General features: G+C 38.3%; 1 protein-coding gene across 1 annotated transcript in view; it reads right to left on the bottom strand.

Annotated features, from left to right (window-relative positions):
- Nucleotides 1–6668: 6668 nt before the first annotated feature.
- Nucleotides 6669–19140, bottom strand: part of USH1G (USH1 protein network component sans) — a 163111-nt gene continuing 150639 nt past the window's right edge. Inside the window, exon 2 of the mRNA XM_044087348.1 lies at nt 6669–9232. The gene's annotated coding sequence lies outside the window, so the exon portion shown is untranslated. The remainder of the gene's footprint in view (nt 9233–19140) is intronic.

The raw sequence follows: 19140 nt of genomic DNA, 5'->3' as shown, positions 1-19140 counted from the left end.
ATGAGGATAAGAGCATTAAAGAAACTTAGTGACAATAATTAGGAGGATAGGAGCATTAAAGAAAAGTAGTGACAATAATTAGGAGGATAGGAGCATTAAAGAAAATTAGTGACAATAATTAGGAGGATAGCAGCATTAAAGAAAAGTAGTGACAATAATTAGGAGGATAGGAGCATTAAAGAAAAGTAGTGACAATAATTAGGAGGATAGCAGCATTAAAGAAAAGTAGTGACAATAATTATTAGGATAGCAACATTAAAGAAAAGTAGTGACAATAGTTAGGAGGTTAGGAACATTAAAGAAAAGTAATGACAATAATTAGGAGGATAGCAGCATTAAATAAAAGTAGTGACAGTAATTAGGATAGGAGCATTAAAGAAAAGTAGTGACAATAATTAGGAGGATAGCAGCATTAAATAAAAGTAGTGACAATAATTAAAAGGATAGCAGCATTAAATAAAAGTAGTGACAATAATTAGGAGGATAGCAGCATTAAAGAAAAGTAGTGACAATAATTAGGAGGATAGGAGCATTAAAGAAAAGTAGTGACAATAATTAGGAGGACAGGAGCATTAAAGAAAACTAGTGACAATAATTTGGAGGATAGCAGCATTAAAGAAAAATAGTGACAATAATTAGGAAGATAGCAGCATTAAAGAAAAGTAGTGACAATAATTAGGAGGATAGCAGCATTAAATAAAAGTAGTGACAATACTTAGGAGGATAGGAGCATTAAATAAAAGTAGTGACAATAATTAGGAGGATAGCAGCATTAAATAAAAGTAGTTACAATAATTAGGAGGATAGGAGCATTAAAGAAAAGTAGTGACAACAATTAGGAGGATAGGAGCATTAAAGAAACTTTGTGACAATAATTAGGAAGATAGGAGCATTAAAGAAAAGTAGTGACAATAATTAGGAGGACAGGAGCATTAAAGAAAATTAGTGACAATAATTAGGAGGATAGCAGCATTAAAGAAAAGTAGTGACAATAATTAGGAGGATAGGAGCATTAAAAAAAGTAGTGACAATAATTAGGAAGATAGCAGCATTAAATAAAAGTAGTGACAATAATTAGGATAGGAGCATTAAAGAAAAGTAGTGACAATAATTAGGAAGATAGCAGCATTAAATAAAAGTAGTGACAATAATTAGGAGGACAAGAGCATTAAAGAAAAGTAGTGACAATAATTAGGAGGACAGGAGCATTAAAGAAAAGTAGTGACAATAATTAGGAGGATAGCAGCATTAAATAAAAGTAGTGGCAATAATTAGGAGGATAGCAGCATTAAAGAAAAGTAGTGACAATAATTAGGAGGACAGGAGCATTAAAGAAAAGTAGTGACAATAATTAGGAGGACAACAGCATTAAAGAAAAGTAGTGACAATAATTAGGAGGATAGGAGCATTAAAGAAAAGTAGTGACAATAATTAGGAGGATAGGAGCATTAAATCAAAGTAGGTAAAATAATTAGGAGGATAGCAGCATTAAAGAAAAGTAGTGACAATAATTAGGAGGATAGGAGCATTAAAGAAAAGTAGTGACAATAATTAGGAGGACAGGAGCAATAAAGAAACATAGTGGCAATAATTAGGAGGACAGGTGCATTAAAGAAAAGTTGTGACAATAATTAGGAGGATAGCAGCATTAAATAAAAGTAGTGACAATAATTAGGAGGACAGGAGCATTAAATCAAAGTAGGTAAAATAATTAGGAGGATAGGAGCATTAAAGAAAAGTAGTGACAATAATTAGGAGGATAGGAGCATTAAAGAAAAGTAGTGACAATAATTAGGAGGATAGCAGCATTAAAGAAAAGTAGTGACAATAATTAGGAGGATAGCAGCATTAAAGAAAACTAGTGACAATAATTAGGAGGACAGGAACATTAAAGAAAAGTAGTGACAATAATTAGGAGGATAGCAACATTAAAGAAAAGTAGTGACAATAATTAGGAGGATAGGAGCATTAAAGAAAAGTAGTGACAATAATCAGGAGGATAGCAGCATTAAATAAAAGTAGTAACAATAATTAGGAGGATAGCAGCATTAAATAAAAGCTATTATGGAGTTTTGCTAGCACTTTATACTCTGTTATACTGGACAGAAATTAGACAAGGTAATATAAATGCAATATTTCCCAGAATTATTAAATAATTTCTGTGCAGTCTATTTTAATGGCTATAATATCTGTAGAAAGTATCATCACAGTGTGCTGAGACCCTTCTACTCTCATGGCTCTACCCTTCAAGTTATCGATTTCACCACCAACAGAACACTTAAACAATTTTGTGCTGCCGGTAGTAAAACTGGTCCTAGATTCTGATGTTCCATAGAAATTCAGTGGTAGTTTTGTTGTGTTGCTAATGTTACTAGATCCTAGTGCACCATAACAATCATTAGAATATCCATCCATCCTCAACCCCTTTTCCTATTTTGCACATGGTCAGTGTGTCACATCAGCAGTGACAATCATCTGAAGCTAAGGTTTACACTGCTGGGTGACTAGCCCTGCCATGGTAGTTCATTCATATCACTCATTTGCACACACACTCTCGCCTACAGCCAATTTAGAGGGTCCAATCCACCTACTGCATATCTTTGGAATGTGGGATTGAACCAGAGCACCTGTGGGAACTCATCCTCTTAATTTGCTCAACTTAAAGACTAGTATTAAGGGCTGGATAGTCCACATTTCTACAAAATAAGTTGGAATATTTATGCTTTTTTTCTTGAGAGGGGGTGGCTAGCTGTATTGTTAATGAAATAACTGGTTCTCAGTTTAAAGTTGGGCATTAATGGCTAGTGTGTATTTGCATGAAATAAATTGGAATATTGTATGAAACACATCTGAAACTATCTCCAGTTTTACAGAATGTTCTTGTATTTGCAATTTATATTTGGTCTATAAATTACTGTAATTTTTTTTGCTAAGCTTAAAGTCTACCTTTACATGGCTAGTGTGCATTTGCATGAAATATGCTGCAAACTTTAGTCTTTCTCTCTCTGGGTGCTGTATTTCTAAAACCACATTCAATTCCTGATGTTGTCCCTAAAGTTTGTTTCATCTTAATTTGCTCCTTATAGAACTTGGGTCAACTGCCCATATTAAATTACTGAAGCCCAAACTACTGGATCAGCTCTTAAGGGTGTATTGTCAATGTCATACTCAACTTTCCAAAGGAGACAATAATACATTTTTGACATTTAGCCTTAGTCCATGATTCTGGAACTAGTTATTTGTTTGGGACAAGCCTTCCTGTAGGATGGCTGAGTCTTTTGGAGACTTAATCACTGCTCCTTGCTTGTTCCTTGCTGGCTATTATTCTGTTTCCTTTCATGATTATTATTAAAAACAACTGTCATAAAGAACGAGGAGATGTTAGAAAAATATTTCTGAGAGGGGGAGGTTTAAAAAATTTCTGCTCTGGATGTAAAATATGCTAGGTACACCACTGTGAGGAGGTAATTTTTAAGTGCATTGATCCTTGCTCCTTTACTGAAACAATGCAGATTGGATGGTTTTATACACTGTAATGGATAGTCTTGTCTTTAAATGTACATTTCATTTTTTTTTTTTACATATTATTATGTAATTTCCCTACCTAACACATCTGTGGTATACTATATCGTGCAGGAATAATAGTGTCAGCAATATTTGCATAACAGTTTAAGAAAGTTTTAGAACCAGAAGAAGGAAGCAAACACTGGGGGGGGGGGGGTCAGACAGGTGGAAGAAGCAGCCTCATGGTAAGACAGCAGTATTGTGGCATGACCACAAATACAAAAGGTAAAAATGTCCACAAAGAACAGGAAACAAACCCTTGATAGTGCTTATCAGGGCTACACTATAACATTTGATTGTGTAGAATCTTGTAAGTTTCTTGAATAGCAAAACTGCCAAACAGAAATATAAGCAGGCCTCTGGTTGAGCTACTCTACTTTATTAGTGGCCATGCGTTAACTCTCCCAAAGCTTATGGGCTAGTGCATAAGTTTTGTGCTTCTTTACAAAGAACTCCTTAAGTTTTCTGAACTGTGACATGCATCTCAACTATGTGTTCTACAGGTAGTCATTGACATCCCTGAAATGAAATTTTCTCAGCTTTCAGTCAGCACTTTAATGCCTGCCATAAATTATGCATTAGAGTCATGCATTCTAAACATTATGTAAGATTCAGGAGAAATTCCAGCTTGCATGACACACAGCTCTTCTGTACTCAGAACAAATTTTTAGCAGAGCTTGAATGATATAAACTTGATTCATCCTGCCTTGTAATGTTAACACCTGTTATACCAGATGGTACATCTCAGAGAACTACACAATGTATGGTTGAGTGAGATACAAAGACACCTGGTTATGCAATTCATTACCAAGCTGCTAAGGCCATGTAATGGCATCCATATTGTGTCTACAGCACAGAATTGTGCACTGATGGCAAGTACATGCCATGTTGTTGAGAAAAAAATGAGAGAAGTGAGCAGAAAGCATCTTTATGCACTGGCGGGTGAAAACAAGTGACAGTGGACACCCCAAAAATATCCTGGCCAAGGTAAACATTACTCCTTAACTGCTGTGGGTAGATTTGCATTGGTACAAGTATTACTTGGTGTGCTGGTACTTCATCATTTTATGGAGTAAAATCCTTGTAGTGCAGTGATTTGGTACCACTAAGGATCACTCCAAATATGTAAAGCAGTGGTCTGTTCAGCAAACCAGTACATTATGCAATCCTGAAGCATGAAGTTCTCTACAAAAATAAACCACATACAACAATGCACTGCCCAGATAAGTCACCTTGAAACAGAACAAAACATAAATGGCTGTGTTTGTACTATACCATATTGATTACACAAGAAAAGAAAAATAATTTTGGCCAAGCTTAGAAGGAACAAAGCCATATATACTAAAACTGCCCTGACCAATCTAAGCAGGCAGCTAAGGGGGTTAATTAATATTTCAAAGACTAAATTTGAAGAAAAAATTGTTTCTTAGGCAAAGGAAAGCCACAAAGCTTTCTACAGCTATGTCTGTAACCTTAGGGGAAATACACAGCAATGCACATAACTTATTTTAAATGGCATCACCAACACTGAACTGGAGGCCATTGCCAACTTTTTGGCTGCCAGGTTCAGCTCTTATTTCTCCCCCCTCCCACTGATATTCCAAAGGAAATCCCACATAAGACAATCCCCTCAACCATTGCTATGGAACAGGTCATCAATGCACTTTCTAAGGCCGAAAACACTGCATTGATGGGCCCCAATAACATACCAGGATGTTTAATAAATAGCATGAAACATGACCTCTCTCGTCCACTTGAATCACTTTTCAGCTGGAGCCTTCAGTCAGGATTTGTGCCCAAGGAATGGAAGATGGCTACAGTCATTCTATTGTACAAAGGAGGCCCAACCACTGATCTGGGTAACTGCAGGTCAATAAGGCTTACCAGCATCATATGTATGGCCATGGAAAGAATCAACATGGACATGATAAATGAGGACATAGGTAACCTGTAAACACTTGACCCATCACAATTTGGCTTTGTTAAATGAAGGTCATGCCTATTAAATCTGGTGGACTTTTTTGAGAGGGTCACCAAAGCATTGGATTTAGTTAAAAGCACACACACAGCTAACCTTGACCTGACCAATGATTTTTGATACAGTACCCCACTCACGCATTATAGACAAGCATAGTAATTTAGATATAAACCCTTTTATCACCTGCTGAAAAGCCAACAGGCTCACTGATAGGGCCAAGGTGGTCAAAAGAGGTCAGGCCACCTCCATCAAGAGGCCAGTCATTAGCGGAGTCCCCCAAGTCTCAGTACTGGACCCTCTCCTTTTTGGTATCTATTTCTCTGAAATGAAAGCAAATGCTGTAGGTTTATGGCTAACTAAGTTTGCAGATGATTGCAAGTTAGGGGTTATCATCAACTCCCCTGCAGACACTAGCATTCTTCAAGAATGTCTATCTCTTACTAACAAGTGGTGCCAAAGCCATGGTTTTAAACACAGTGCAAAGAAATGCATAATTGTACCCCTTGGGAAGTCAACCATCCTGGCTAATTACCATGTTGATAACACACTCCTAAGAGCTGACCCAGTGGTCAGAGATCTGGGTGCACACATAGACAGTAGACTTACCTTCAACTACAAAGTGGCCACATTAGGGAGGAAATCATTTTATGCTGTGCAACTTATAAGTAAGGTATGACATCTAGGGCTGAAGAGGTCATTATACTACTGTACTCCACCCTTAGCAGACCTGTCATATAGTATAATCCTACCTTTGGTATGTACCTGACCAAATATATATATACAGTAACTACAGTGACCTCAGAGGTTCCTTACAAAAAGAATACAAGGCATAGAAAACCTGCCTTAAGCAGAGTATCTTAAAGCCCTTTCCCCTGTACTCAGTCTCATATAGATTGCTGAGGGGGTAATCTATGCCTGTCTTACAAGGCATCTGTAAACCCCACACTTACGAATCTCCTACATATTCGTAAATCAAAGAGTACCAGAATTACAAGCTCTAGGGACCTGAATTTTGTCTGTGACTTAAACAGAACATGCTAGAGAGACAGATATGTGTCCCAGAGACTGCCCCTCCTATGGAAACAGGCTTCCCATCCATGTGAAGCTGAGTTCATCTATTACCCAGTTTAAGCACAACCTAGACCAGTGGATTGGGAATAAGACATTTACACCGGGCCTGGCATTCATGTCCCTTATGACAGAGGTAGTTTACAAATGCCTGGCCCCCAATGACCTGTTAGGATACAGGACATTATTATTCTTTTGGGAAAACCTGGCTGGCTTAGAAAGACCCACCAGGTTTTTAGCCTAGTAACAATCTATGAAACTATGAATCTATAAACCACTTTGCCTCTGAAGCAATACAGTTGTGAATCTTACTAATTTGCAGTTTGTTCAAGATAATTCCACAAAAGATTGTTTTAAATTGTGACAGGGTTTTACTAATTTTTTTTTCTCAAAACAAAGAATTGTACCAGACTCACAACTGTGACCATTTTGTTCTTCTGCGTAATCTGTAGTAATATTCAGCAGACTCTTTTCTAGTAGTATATCAACTTCATTAGAAAGCTACATTTTGGAAATAGAAATCATGTTTTTAACAAGGCATTTTTCCTTTGGAAAGAAAAGTCTTGTGTGAAATACTGAACAGTTAATTGCAATTGTAATGGTTTTGATGTGAGGGTAGAAAAGTCAGCCATACAGTTAACTCTGACTGGTAAACAGTACTGTGACATAGGGGCATCAATTAAAATGACAATACTACATTTATTTTCCATTTTATTAGTCTAGGAAGTTAGCTGTTCACTTTGTTTTGGAAGACTTCCTTCTGAAGCCAGGTTATATGTTTTCTACAAGATAACATTTACAATCCTTGTTCCATTTCTCTCTCCGACTCTGCCTGCCTCCCTTCCTCCTTCTCTTTCTGGTTTCTACCATCCTTCCCTTCCTTCCTTATACAGTCATATGATCAGATTCTACATACAGCCTACAACCTGACATGGTACAGTGGACCCTAACATTGGCAACAACTCATGTTAGGTTCAGTAGCTTACATGCACAGCCTTCAATAATAAATTACTAAATTATTTTGGTAATGTACATATGCCAAACCTCTTTCTGGGACGCTGAATATACTTTATACAAATGTTGTGAAAACTCACCTTAACAGCCATTAACTTTCTGTTTCCTGCATCTAAATAATTTGATATACTGCTTTTCTGTGTACTTATTGGCACTTTAAACAGTAATCATAGGAAGTTAACTGTATAATATGGCTTCTTGCATTCCTTCTTAGAAGCATATTATCATAAAATCATAAAATCATTATTTTCCATATCTGAATCAAGCAGAATGCAGGGTAAGGGCACAATTGATGAAGTTCTTAAGTTTGTGTTGGAAATGGATCGCTCATGGATTCAGCAGTTCTTGATTACAGTCATGCTGTGTTGTAAAAGCTGCTCATAATATTAAAAACCAGTGTGTTGACAATGGTTACAATGACTGACTGCATCAGATCTGTACATATCTGACTATGGCTTGTCTCCACAGCACTCACATTTCCAGCTGTCATCAGCAATGTGGACTGTGGCAGAGTGCGTGGTTAAGGCATGGTGCACCCCAGTCTTTGGGAAGTCTAGCATGCATGCATGTTTCCTGTAGGAAGACTGTTATGAGCATGTTATGTAGCAGAGGCCAAGGATAATGACTGTGCCTCAACATTCATTATCATCTTACATTAAGGCAGTTGCTGCCATCGCTCTACAACATCTAACTAGCAGGACGCTCCGGCATTCTGCAACTGAAGTTACTCTGGTGGGCTTAAAACCACAGAAAACCTAACCACTGGAAGGCTATTTTGCATACTAATGGCATGAGGACCTACCTCTGGAGAAGCACACCAGGATGGTTGATGCCATGATTGTGGACTGTATGAAAATTATACTGGGGTGACAAAGTACTGCAGTCAGCAGTGAAAATAAAAGAGGACACTTCAGAAAATAATAATTCAGACATTCCAAGATTATTTTCTGAAAACATCAGATTTGGAAGAAAATTATGGTGTTTTAACACAGGGAGTTACGATTTTAGATGAGGTTGAAATCCTCTCCCAATTCTAATTTCTTTGGATAGGGCTTGTGTTATCAGTCTTTTGAATTCACAGTAAGTCTTCAGCAGGTAAATGCAACAGCAGCAGGTGATCATCTGTGATGAAGAGGGTCATTAATTACAGCTTGAGTTATAAAATTGATCATAGAAATAATTAAGTAAATCAAATTATATTACATATTCATCTATGAATGCTAGATACACAAAGTTTAATTAATCAATGTAAAGAACAGTTTTGCCACTTGTCAAATACTGTAACTTCATATGAAAACTGAGTTTTGTCCATTTAGTCACACTATGAAAATTATTTCAGTGACATCAGGTACTAAAAGTTGTCCCATTTTTTCACACTGTTGTTTGAACACTGTAGGCAGCCTTGTTGTTCCTTGCAAAAGAGCTTAGATCACTGAGATAGCATTTCAAGTCAATGTGTTTCCAATGTGAAGTTTGCAGACAACAGCAGAGGGTCTGAGTCTTACAATATGGCAATAATAACTCCATGGTAAGGCTACAAGCAGGTTTAGTTTTCTGGCACTTTCTCTTGTAACGTCTCTTCTTGTCTTCATTTTACATCTTTCCAGCCTGAAAACAATTAAGTTAATTTTTTAAAATGAGCACATTATTTGCATATGAAATATTTATATCACAAATAAACAAATGGAACAACACAATAAATAAGTTTCCTGTGCTTAAGCTTGCATTTATATCTGTGCAATATAATACAACAAAAGCTGTTTAGAAAAAAAGGAAGTTATTCAAATAAAGCTTTTTTTTCTTTTTCAGTACTGAAAACTGTTTCATTTCCTTTCAAATTTCTTATTAAGTTCAAGGCTTTTGTCCTATTTATTAATATTTTCTTACTCTTTCAGAGGCAATGCACACTTTACTGTGATATACATGGTGTCATCGATAGATCGATCCCCTTCTGAACCTCAAGTCCGTGCTTATGTACTCAAGCAATAAACTACTCGTTTGTTTAGTGTGATGCTAGTAGTAAGTGTGTTTGTGATTGGTTTAAGTATACTTCCATAGAGCACAATGTACTGTTCAAGATGGATTTCTATTATGATTTAAACATACTTTAACAGTTGTAGAGAGACCACTTTGTAGAATAAACAGTGCCCATAAAAGGTGCTCTCCATCAGTCTGTTTCAAGTTTTTTTTTTTTTATATTCAAAGTGTAAATTTTATTTGTTTAACAATCAGCAGTCCTCAGTCATCTGGTGTACACTTGATGCTTAAAGGCATTTGTGCACACATTTTTAAGTAATGAAGTGCTTTAAATTAATTCATTGCTAAACATTATACTGCCAGAGTTATGAAAACGATGGAATTCATCATGATTCTCATCGTGAAATGATGGTGGCATAGACAATAGCAAATGGTGTTCACTATTGTATCACAACATTTTTGTGTCTACAAAAGAAACAAATGGAATGTGTTAAGCTCTAGTATTCTCAAACCAAAAATGAAAGATACTGCATAAAAAAGTACGAGTGGTACTATAAATAATATTTCTTATGCAACAATTTCTGAAGTCATAAACAGTGTTTATCAGAATATAACTATAATGTTAATAGTATTCTTTTTGTGTCTTTACTGTTGTGGCAAACTTTACTGGGGATGCTGCAATCTGAAAAACTGAAAACAAAACCCAGTAATTTGCTGAACAGGAGCAAAGCAGATTTTGTCTGTATGGTAGTAGTGGTAGTTGCTGAGTAAGTAAAACATTTATTTTGCCCTGAGACATGAGCAGAGCTGAAATCCTTTTGTGGTATCAGAGAGAACCCCCTTACAAAATTAATGATATATGGATTGAGTTATGCAAAACTTATCATAACACACTCAAAGCACAGCATACCCAAAATCCCTCACTAACAGCTCACAGTGGTTTTAAAGTATTTTTGCAAGAAGGGCAGTCCAATTACACCCTTAAATGTGGTGCTATCCCACATACTCCTGGTACTTTTAGATTTTAACTTCAGGGTCATCAAACCTCATAGAAGACACCTCTGTTACTTTAATATTTCAACTCTGGGGTCACATAACCTTATAGGAGGCATAAGCTATTATCCCTTACCCATGGGTGTATAAGCTTAGAGTCAGAGTACAGAAAGCTTTCATTAATAGCTGTCTTTTGTGGACTTTGATTTTGATATTGTATATTGTGTTGTCTGTAATGCAGTAATGCACTGAAGATTCCGATTGGAATTTCTGGTTCTGCTTGAGTGGACACCATCTAGTTTCCTATTGTATAGTTCTGTTAAGTATTTTAGCCAGTTTTACTGTAATAAACTGTACCCAGCCCATCAAATATGGATTATAAAATGATTTACAGGTTCATTTTTCCATATGCCAAGACTCCCTAAGGTGTGTCAAGAAACTCCTTCTTAATCTGGAGATTCAACTGAATTTACAGAAATTATTTTTCATCCCATCATATGGAATATTTTTTTCTGGGATATCTTCTGGATACAGATCTGACCGAGCCATGCATGTAGCTCCTCTGTACATGTCTCTGCTGTTCACTACCTCATCACTTTTCCATCATTCCAAGGCTCCACTGGATACATTAATGAAATAAATTGTCCTCTTTCCCTCAATTATACCACTTCAGGGTTAAACCACTAGTTCTAGACAGAAGTATTTCTATAAGTTTGATATGAGTGATGACCCAGAATTTGTCAACAGTGGTACTATTAACACCACTCTCCCCTGTTGTCTGATTACAAAACACGACTATATGATGTCTTCTTCCTACCTTCAATAAAACATATCCCAAGTGTATGCTGTATTTTCTTACCTTGTAAACCTGATATATGACTTAGCATCTTTATGGGCCCAATCTGCTAACTCTCAGTCAACTTGATGTCATGATTCCTTTGACTGGCAGTGGCATCGAACATTGCCCATAACATTACATTTAGTAGAAGAATGATTTCTGTTCTGCCTGGATTCCATTTTGTACATCTTACAACCCATCATCTTATTTGCCTTAGATAATGCTCTCTCGAACTGACCTTATTAAGGTGAATGTAGCACTGATCTTTGTTGTGGTGGTGGGGGGGGTGAGGGGGGGCTGGTAATTTTTCCCAGTATATTCTGTGCTCTGTTTCTCCATCTCATTGTCTGTCCTTATGTAGCCCTTACTGTACCTCCCTCAAATTCATAACTTTGTGGTCTTTTCATAAAGCCTCAGCAGCCACAGTCTTTGCTATACTGGAGATTATTGCCTCCATCCTTGACCACTGCAATGGAGAGCATGGCTAAGAAAAGGCATACCCCAAATGGAGGTCTCATCACAATGCTGGATTAGGAGGGAACAAAACATACTGTATCCATCCCATTCTATACTGTGTCTGGTACTTTTGACTAAACTAGACACATTTTGGAGAAGTATTTGTGAAGATCCTGTGGAAAATAACAAAGATGCTAAAAGGATAGAAAAAGTAAAAGAAAGAATAAGAAGTTCAAAGGTACAGGATATGAAATGGGATGAAGTAACAGCCAAAGAGATTGAAACAAAGTTAAGAACAGCCTCTAACTGAAAAACCCCAGGCCAAGATGCAGTACCTAACTTCTGGTTAAAAGTATCAACATCTTTGCTTGAAGATTTAGCCATGAGTAAGAACATGCGCAACCTGAACAGACACCATCCTGGTTAACAACAGGAAAAATAATGCTCCTACTTAAGAGTGAACTGGCAAGCTACCCTAAAACTTATGCACCAATTACTTGCCTTCCGATAATGTATAAACTATACACTGGAATTGATGCTGACAGAGTTTATAGTCATTTAGAATAAAACTCAATTATGGCAATAGAACAAAAGGGCAATAAAAGAAAAATCATATGGAACAAAGGATCATTTGTTGTTAAGTAAAGTCATAGTGGAAAAAGGTGAAGAATCTAAGTATGGCATGGATTAACCACAGAAAAAAACATTCGACAGTATCCCACATTCATGAATAAAAGAGTGCTTAAAAATGTGTAAGAAAAACCCTACACTGATAAACTACATCACAGTGACCATGAAACAGTGACAAATCACTTTGCAATTAAGCCAAGATAAAGGGAAAAGTATTATTCCAGGGATAAAAATCCAAAGTGGGATATCCCAGGGTGACTCTCTATCACCATTTCTCTTTTGTCTTGCCCTTAACCCATTAAGCTGTTTGCTTAACAGATTAGGTCATGGCTATAATTTGGCTCCCAGAAAAAGTACAGTTTTGTACCTACCATAAATGTAGATGTTCGAGGATCCACATTGCTGCAGTCCTAACTATTGGGTAGTCCGCTGTCCAGTCGGCCCGAATACCAAAGTATATGGCTGACGTCGGTCAGGGCGCATTAGACTGACGTCAGTACGTCAGGGTACTAATGCGCATGACCGACGCCATATCCTCAGTCTTTTCTTGCCCCAGATGTCAGAAGACCCTGAAAAGATAAGGCCAAAACCAAAAACTCCCAACATATCTGCATCAAAATATATATATATATACAAAATATACAAAATTAGCAAAATATAACCTCACCTACACAACCACCGCTAAACACAGAGGGGAAGGAGGGAGGGTAAATTGGACTGCAGCAATGTGGATCCTCGAACATCTACATTTATGGTAGGTACAAAACTGTACTATGTTCTTCATTCCACATTGCTGCAGTCCTAACTATTGGGTAGAATCCCAAAGCAGAGGTAAGGGAGGCTGGCAAATCATAAGGAAGCAGGAGCTGATAACATGCCTTGCAAAATAGCTGTGGCAAACCAGCCCTAGACTTAGAGTAGAGAGGAAGGTGGTAATGCTTAGAGAAAGTATGCACTGAACTCCAAGTAGCTGCCTCCAAAATATCCTTAGTTGCCACTCCCTTAAAAAGCTGTTGAAGTGGCAGTAGCCCTAGTGGAATGAGGCCTAATCCCAGCTGGAATCTCCTTGCCATGATGGGAATAACAAAATGCGATGCAAAACCCAATCCACCTAGAAATAGTTTGTTTTGATACAGGCTTGCCCTGAGAACTCAAAGCAAAAGAAACAAACAACTGCTGAGACTGCCTAAAATCCTTAGTCCTGCTCAAATAATAACGAATTGCCTGTGTACATCTAAAGTGTGCAAAATCTTTTCCCCTTTATTTTGGGGATCTGCATAAAACGTAGGCAAATGAATAGTTTGGTTTAAAGCCACACTAGAAACCACTTTAGGCATAAAGGAAGGATTAGTACGTAATGATACCCTATCCTTATGAAAAATCAAAAGGCTCAACCGCCATAAGGGCCTGTAACTCAGAAACCCTTCTTGCAGAAGTAATGGCCAACAAAAAGCAGTCTTCCATGACAAGTATTTCAGTTCAGCAGTAGCTGCAGGCTCAAAAGGTTGTAGAGTAAGTTTCTCCAACACAAAATTGAGATCCCAAGCAGGAGTAGGAGCTCTACGTGGGTCTTATATTCTTTGCCCCTCTAAGAAATTGCTTGAACAAAGGATGTGAAAACAATGGTGGGTCACAATCATAGTGAGCTGAAATTGCTGCAGCATGAATCTTAATGGAAGAGAAAGACAAACCTTTGTCCAATAACTCAGTAAGATATTGAAGAGCCACACTCAAATTAGGCTCTGAAATCTCCAAATTCTTTGCTGCAGTCCAAAATAAAAATCTCTTCCATTTTTCTGCGTACACTTTCCTTGTACTAGGTCTTCTGGCTTCCATAATCACATTTAAAACTTGTTGAGGAAGTTGAGACCTGCTGTCTTTCAAAACAGAATATGCCAGGCTGTTAGATGAAGAGAGTGAAGCTTGACATTGAGCAGACGACCGTCCTTCTGAGACAACAGATGTGGAATCAAGGGTAAAGGCCATGGAGGCTTCTTTACCAGATTCCTCAGTAATGGGTACCAATGCTGCCGAGGCCAATCTGGAGCTATTAAAATCATCCTTGGCTTGTCTTGTCTGACCTTTAGAAGCACCTTTGGAAGAAGAGGCAGAGGTGGAAACGCATACACATGAAGATTTTTCCAACTGAAAGAAAGAGCATCCACTTTCCAAGCTGTGTGATGAAACCTCTTTGTGCAAAACTTTGGCAGCTGGTGGTTCAGTGGAGAAGCGAACAGATCTATGTCTGGAGTTCCCCAGGACACTGTCAACTTTTGAAATACATGAAGATCCAGTTTCCACTCGTGGGGATCCATGATTTGTCTGCTTAACACATCTGCTAAGGAGTTCTGTGCTCCCGCAGAAACCTTGCCTGAAGAGTTAGTTGCAAGCTTAGCAGTCTCCCATAAAATCATTGCTTGCCTGCACAATGGGTAAGAATGTGTTCCCCTTGTTTGTTGATGTACCACATGACAGTTGTGTTGTCTGTTAGAATCAACACCTGCCCTGGAAGAAGTAACTCCTTGAAAGCCATTAATGCAAACTGGACTGCTAACATCTCCTTCATGTTGATATGTAGATGCTGTAGTCTGGCAGGCCACTTGTCTTGTATCCACTTTCCATTTAGATGAGCTCCCCAAGCAATGTCTGAGGCATCTGTCGTGAGAATCTGACTCGCCTCTGGCTCGGTGACAGAGAGTTCCTTGTTGAGGTGGCATTCCTGAGCCCACCACAAAAATTCCTTTGAATGCAAGGTATTATTTGAATGACAGTGTCCAAATCCTGGCAGTGCTGTGTCCATAGATTTTGAGATACCATTGTAGCTTCCTCATATGCAGTTTGGCATTGGGAAGCACCAGAATACAAGATGCCATGAACCCTAAGGCTTGAAGGACTGTCCTTGCAGTCAGCCCGGACTGAAGAGATAGTTGATGGAAGTAACTGAATAGATTCTTTTGTTTGTCCGGGGTTAAAAGGCCATCTGGGCTGCTGTATTCAGTCTCACACCCAGAAAGCACATGTCTTGAGAGGGTACTAGACTGGACTTTATTTCGTTCACAGAATACCCTAGGCATCTTAGCACTGCTATGACATATTCCAAATGCTGTAGAAGGTCTTCCTGTACTTGAGCCAGAATCAGGCAATCGTCCAAGTAAGGATAGATTTGAATTCCTTTTAGCCTGAAGTAAGCTATCACTGGAGCCAGAACCTTTGTGAATACTCTGGGCAGTAGATAAGCCAAAGAGCAATGCAGAGAACTGATAATGAGAATTTCCAGCTCGAAAACGCAGATACTTTCTGCAACTTAGTCTTATAGGCACATGAAGGTAAGCTTCCTTGAGATCTAAAGTTACCATCCAGTGATCCTTGCCCAGCAGAAGTAAAAGCTGTTGTAACGTCAACATTTTGAACTTGGGAATGTCCAGATAAGTGTTGAGGATAGATAAATCCAAAATTGGTCTCCACGTGTTCCCCTTCTTTGGTACTAGGAACAGGCGAGAATAAAATCCTAGGCCCCTTTCTGGCACAGGAACCGCTGAATGGCCCCTATTTGGAGTAACTGAGAAATTTGCTTGTGAGCCTCTTGTCTTTGTAGAGGAGGAATGTCTGGCATGCCTTTGAAAGGAGGCAAGGTATGGAAATAAAACCTGTAACCGTGATGAATGATATCCAGAACCCATTTGTCTTGGGTAATTAAATCCCAATTTTTTTTGAAAAGAGACAGTCTTCCTCCTAGAGGTGCCGCCAGGCGAGAAGGCACTGGCAGCTGAAAAGGCAGGTCATTGGGTCTGCTTACGAAAGGACTGACCCCTGCCCTCACCAGAAGTCTGAGCAGGTGAACTCCCTGTCCTAGGCCTAAAAGCACCTTGAGCTCTGCCCCTACCACGTCTAGACCTACCCCTAGACTGGGAATCATAAGCAGGATAAGTCCATCCCTAGCAGGCCAATTTCTACTAAACTTGAGACTGCACCTGCAAAAATCCTTAACAGTTTGCATAGACTTAGCCTTGTCCTCCATCTTCTTTAAAACTGCTTCCACAGGCGAACCAAACAACACATCAGACTGTAAAGGAGCATCCAAAATCCTTGTCTTAACATGCTCAGCTAAGTTCTGATCTCTCAACCAGGCGTGCTCACGGAAGAACAGAACCAGTGGCAGCCACCTGGAGGAGGCCTGCACAGCATCAAAACCACATTGCAGGGAATGTTTACCCACTTGTTCAGACACATGAACTAAATCCTGCAACTCTTTACACTCAATACCTTCTGCCAGAGCATCCACCTTAGATTTCAACTGTGAAAGAAGAAAATTCTGATATTTTAACATGTGAAACTGACAATTCAACGCCCTCATGGCTAAAGTGGAAGAAGTATACACTTTCTTTCCCCACGAGTGGTACTATAAATAATATTTCTTATGCAACAATTTCTGAAGTCATAAACAGTGTTTATCAGAATATAACTATAATGTTAATAGTATTCTTTTTGTGTCTTTACTGTTGTGGCAAACTTTACTGGGGATGCTGCAATCTGAAAAACTGAAAACAAAACCCAGTAATTTGCTGAACAGGAGCAAAGCAGATTTTGTCTGTATGGTAGTAGTGGTAATTGCTGAGTAAGTAAAACATTTATTTTGCCCTGAGACATGAGCAGAGCTGAAATCCTTTTGTGGTATCAGAGAGAACCCCCTTACAAAATTAATGATATATGGATTGAGTTACGCAAAACTTATCATAACACACTCAAAGCACAGCATACCCAAAATCCCTCACTAACAGTTCACAGTGGTTTTAAAGTATTTTTGCAAGAAGGGCAGTCCAATTATACCCTTAAATGTGGTGCTATCCCACATACTCCTGGTACTTTTAGATTTTAACTTCAGGGTCATCAAACCTCATAGAAGACACCTCTGTTACTTTTATATTTCAACTCTGGGGTCACATAACCTTATAGAAGGCATAAGCTATTATCCCTTACCCATGGGTGTATAAGCTTAGAGTCAGAGTACAGAAAGCTTTCATTAATAGCTGTCTTTTGTGGACTTTGATTTTGATATTGTATATTGTGTTGTCTGTAATGCAGTAATGCACTGAAGATTCCGATTGGAATTTCTGGTTCTGCTTGAGTGGACACCATCTAGTTTCCTATTGTATAGTTCTGTTAAGTATTTTAGCCAGTTTTACTGTAATAAACTGTACCCAGCCCATCAAATATGGATTATAAAATGATTTACAGGTTCATTTTTCCATATGCCAAGACTCCCTAAGGTGTCTCAAGAAACTCCTTCTTAATCTGGAGATTCAACTGAATTTACAGAAATTATTTTTCATCCCATCATATGGAATATTTTTTTCTGGGATATCTTCTGGATACAGATCTGACCGAGTCATGCATGTAGCTCCTCTGTACATGCCTCTGCTGTTCACTACCTCATCACTTTTCCATCATTCCAAGGCTCCACTGGATACATTAATGAAATAAATTGTCCTCTTTCCCTCAATTATACCACTTCAGGGTTAAACCACTAGTTCTAGACAGAAGTATTTCTATAAGTTTGATATGAGTGATGGCCCAGAATTTGTCAACAGTGGTACTATTAACACCACTCTCCCCTGTTGTCTGATTACAAAACACGACTATATGATGTCTTCTTCCTACCTTCAATAAAACATATCCCAAGTGTATGCTGTATTTTCTTACCTTGTAAACCTGATATATGATTTACCATCTTTATGGGCCCAATCTGCTAACTCTCAGTCAACTTGATGTCATGATTCCTTTGACTGGCAGTGGCATCGAACATTGCCCATAACATTACATTTAGTAGAAGAATGATTTCTGTTCTGCCTGGATTCCATTCTGTACATCTTACAACCCATGATCTTATTTGCCTTAGATAATGCTCTCTCGAACTGACCTTATTAAGGTGAATGTAGCACTGATCTTTGTTGTGGTGGTGGGGGGGGGGGGTGAGGGGGGGCTAGTAATTTTTCCCAATATATTCTGTGCTCTGTTTCTCCATCTCATTGTCTGTCCTTATGTAGCCCTTACTGTACCTCCCTCAAATTCATAACTTTGTGGTCTTTTCATAAAGCCTCAGCAGCCACAGTCTTTGCTATACTGGAGATTATTGCCTCCATCCTTGACCACTGCAATGGAGAGCATGGCTAAGAAAAGGCATACCCCAAATGGAGGTCTCATCACAATGCTGGATTAGGAGGGAACAAAACATACTGTATCCATCCCATTCTATACTGTGTCTGGTACTTTTGACTAAACTAGACACATTTTGGAGAAGTATTTGTGAAGATCCTGTGGAAAATAACAAAGATGCTAAAAGGATAGAAAAAGTAAAAGAAAGAATAAGAAGTTCAAAGGTACAGGATATGAAATGGGATGAAATAACAGCCAAAGAGATTGAAACAAAGTTAAGAACAGCCTCTAATTGAAAAACCCCAGGCCAAGATGCAGTACCTAACTTCTGGTTAAAAGTATCAACATCTTTGCTTGAAGATTTAGCCATGAGTAAGAACATGCACAACCTGAACAGACACCATCCTGGTTAACAACAGGAAAAATAATGCTCCTAAAAATTATGCACCAATAACTTGCCTTCCGATAA

The sequence above is a fragment of the Protopterus annectens genome, chromosome 11.part0 (assembly GCF_019279795.1).
Source record: "Protopterus annectens isolate FY-2018-M chromosome 11.part0, PAN1.0, whole genome shotgun sequence".
NCBI classification, from domain to species: Eukaryota; Metazoa; Chordata; order Ceratodontiformes; family Protopteridae; genus Protopterus; species Protopterus annectens.
This window is presented reverse-complemented; position numbering and strand designations above follow the sequence as displayed.